The sequence below is a fragment of the Myotis brandtii genome, unplaced genomic scaffold, assembly GCF_000412655.1.
Source record: "Myotis brandtii unplaced genomic scaffold, ASM41265v1 scaffold16965, whole genome shotgun sequence".
NCBI lineage: Eukaryota > Metazoa > Chordata > Mammalia > Chiroptera > Vespertilionidae > Myotis > Myotis brandtii.
Genome location: NW_005356243.1, coordinates 18,052 through 21,930, shown reverse-complemented (window position 1 = coordinate 21,930; position 3,879 = coordinate 18,052). Strand labels below are relative to the sequence as shown.

At 39.3% G+C, this 3,879-nt stretch overlaps 1 long non-coding RNA gene across 1 annotated transcript; it reads left to right on the top strand.

Moving 5' to 3' along the window:
• Positions 1 to 313: 313 nt before the first annotated feature.
• LOC106725515 lies at positions 314 to 3,146 on the top strand. Its single transcript, XR_001361397.1, has 3 exons — positions 314 to 421; positions 1,176 to 1,291; positions 2,950 to 3,146. It is a non-coding gene; the product is annotated as an uncharacterized LOC106725515 (long non-coding RNA).
• Positions 3,147 to 3,879: the final 733 nt, after the last annotated feature.

Sequence of the window (3,879 nt, the reverse complement as noted above, 5' to 3'; positions counted from 1 at the left end):
AACTAATCTCTTTCATGAAAGACTTTGGCACAAGCAGTACTGCTATGGGGTCCTCAATAGTGAGTGAAACATGCTCACTTCCACAGTACATAGTTGGTTCCCAGAGGATAGCAAGGAGGCAGTCCCAGCAGACTCATGCTGTGTGCAGTGTAGTAATGCCAGTGCCCAAGGACTTCCCTCAGACAGTCTGCAGGCAACCAACTATGAACATGTCAGAATGGAAGGACATGATTGGCCTTCATGTCGGACATTTCTGGACCCACCTGGGGAAAAACTGGGAGGTTGAAGAGAAGGGATTAAGCTTATCAGACAGTAGGTGGGGGCAGTAAGCCAGAATTTTCATATTGGTTATTTTCCCTGCAGGCTGGCAGTGCTAGACAATCAGCCACTCCTCTTTTACAAAGGTTCATTTTTATTACAGGTAATGGAATCTGGGGATATGTTTCAGTCAATAACAAACTTTTCTGCTTGATCCTAAATTGGGATTTAAAGTCTGATTCTTTATATAAGTGTGCTAATTATTTAATACCCACCATGTATAATAATACACAATTAAGCTGCCACGTATCTAACCAAATTATTTATTTTAGCAAGGTTCAGGGTCAATATTGACTACTTCAGCCAAATATTTATATCAGAATCCATGTCAGCTATTGAGGCTGACCAAACAATTTGCCACCCTGGACATTTATTTTTGGAGTAAGGCTCTGCCCAATATGTATTGATTTGAAGAATGGACAATGGTTTATTTTGCTAAGATGACTCATGGGAGGGGTGTGATCACTTTGGATAGGCAGGGAAATGTACTGCTTCTTACCAGATAATATTAATAAGGGATAATATTAACTTGTGTTTGCATAGTGAGATTTTCAAAGACATTTTTATTATTTCATATTATTCTCACGATCATTCTTTTATTTAGACAGCACAGTTATTTCTCTCTCCATTATGCAAATGATGAGACTAAACAAACTTAAGTTACGCTGAAAACACTCAACAAGAAAGCGCACTTTCTTTGCTTAGGACCCTAGCTCACTCCAGTACCCAGAGTGCTTTCCTTCAGACCTTTGTCGAACTGTAATTCTCTGAGTGCCATGTGGTCAGCAAGTGTACTAGGAACTGTATCAAGGTGCATACAAATATATTCACATTTTTGTTCTCTTTTTCCTTTTTAGGTACTTTACCTGACTTAGAGGGGAAATAATAAACCTCCAAAATTGGGCTTGAATCACATGTAATGGAAAATGATTCCGTTGTTTCTAAGATATAATATGAAACGTCTACTAGAATGGTTGGTTACTATTAGCTATACAGCTCTTTTATCCTTTGTATTTTTACTCATCATTTAATGTGACTTAATTATTTTCTTAACTAGATTATAAGCTCCTTTATGGAAGAAACAACAACTTATACTTTGTATTTTTAGCACCTATGCTTAAACATAGGTCGTCACAAAAAATGAATTCTTGTTGATGATATTTATGCAGAAAAGGGCTTACTATATGGCTCCAACAGTTTCCAAATGAATTAAAATTGCTGAATGAACAGCTTTTTTCAGGCGATTAAATGTACCATGCAACCCAGGCATGGCTCAACATCTGTTATATTTGGGCTTTTTATACTATATCACATTTCATATAGGAAATAGCACTCTAATACTGACTTTATGATGTTTCCCCCCATCGCTGTATAGTATATTTTGATCTATATGAAGTGCATTCATCCAGAAAATACTTTCTAATCTCCTTTTATATGCCAGACACTGGATATGAGCTTGGAGCATAGGATATTCATAAAACTGGCCTCGACTTTAAGAAACTTCACATTTTGTAGTTAATTTAAAACATGTGCATTCCTCTATTTCTTCTATTTCCCCTATTGCTTCACTTCCCATGCCTCCTCAACATTTCTCAGGTTTGTTTATCTAGTCCAGAAGCAGCTGGGTAATAGCAAGAAGGCTCCCATTTATTGAGTACTCACTGAATAGCTGTGCTCCTCACACACTGCCCAGCTAACATTCATTTCATCCTTCGAGCAAACCTACTAGGTGTCTTAATTACTTGTTATTATTGTCACTTTCATTTTACAACTGAGAAGAGAAAGGTTTAGAGTGGTTGGGTGATTTGCATAGCACTGAAGGCTCATGTAGGGGAACCAGAATTGAACCCAGATTTCCTCCTTCTGATTTCACTGGCTTACGCACTACATCATCGCAGCCATTTAACGAAGGGGGAGGCCAGCCATTGACTTCATGAGAGACCTTTTGTGATAGGCACGCTTTTATTTTTCTAATAGAAAAGAACACAGGTAGCGAATAGGGAAGATAGGGAGAGGGGCTTGAAATAATACCCAGAAAGTCTGAAGAAATTGAAACTCTTTGCTGGAAAAGAAGACTCCGATGGGATATGACATCTTTCTGTCTCTAGGGCTGTCACGTGGAAAAGGAATTTTACTTGTTGAGCACTAGTCCATGGATAGAGCTAAGAGAAAGTTACAAATTAGAAAGAAACAAGTTTGAGCTCCAGAGGAAGAAAGACTTTCTAGCGGAATTGCTGTAGAACAGAACTAATTCAGAGAGAGAGAATCCAGTTTGTGCAGAGGTTCAGACATGATAGTGCTGTGCAGGGGCCTCAGAGGGGTGGAGAGGAGGAAGCGACGGTGACTGGGGGCCTGCCTCTGGCTCTGAAGGCCAGACAGTGAAGCAGGGATTATTCTACTGTTAGAACATCCCCCAGGATTAGCCCCACTGAGCAGTAGATGTCACTGTTTCATAGAAAGAGGAGTAAAGAGGCACTTCTGATTCTAAGTAGGATACTTTTAAAGATGTGTTCAGATCTATTCTAGATGGATATAAGTTTCTAAAATATACTTAGGATTAATGTTACATCTAAGAGACATGCAATGACAAATCCAACGTTTTTACAGCGCTTTTTTTTTTTTTTGCTTAAGAACTCTGGCCTTATTTGTATTGTGTAGCCCAAAACTGTAATGGAAGATTATAGTTCCAAAGGGTCTCCATGCATAAGATAATACAGGATGTGATAAAAGACAAAAATTCCTGTTGCTGTTGGTATTGTGAGTGATATACGTATATGTGTGTAAGCATACACATATTTTGAACCAATGCTTATTTTGTCCTCCCTTCTGGCCCCCTCTTCTTTCTGTGCTTAACTTAAGATTATCAAGAAGATGGGCAAAGCATGTACTTGACTAGCATTTATATTTCTCAATTTGGAAGCTACTCAAGCTGAGATCACCATGAATTAAGTTCCAGGCAGAGGGAGCCATTCTTGACAAAGTTGTAATCTGCAAATCCCAAAGTTTGGGATTGAAGAGACTTCTCAGCCCCAGAGAAAGTTACAGGGTCATTGACACTGTTGAGCAATAAGAGAGAGCAAAGCCCTTGGAACCACATTTCATGAGTGTTCTCTTCCCTCTGTTTTGTCTCTTCCATTCCAGAGATTCTGAAGGACACAGGACCTGGTCCTCATTTGCCCCTTTTCCCTGGGGAACTTCTATCTGGGTAGAGGTTACTTTAATTTAAAAGAAAGTTCAAAGACAGAGAGAGGGAAAAGAGCGGAGGGGGTCCTCTAGACCTGCCCTCTCTATTGGCTTCCTCAGAATCCATAAACGTATGCACCTCTTGCTTGCAATTTTTTAAGGAGCTTATATTCTCAGAGGAGGGGTGAGGTGTAGATAAATGACATAATAAAGGATAGAGACACATATGTTTTTTTAAAAAAATATATATTTTATTGATGTTTTTACAGAGAGGAAGGGAGAGGGATAGAGAGTTAGAAACATCGATAAGAGAGAAACATCGATCAGCTGCCTCCTGCACATCCCCAACTGGGGATGTGCCCGCAACCAAGGTACACG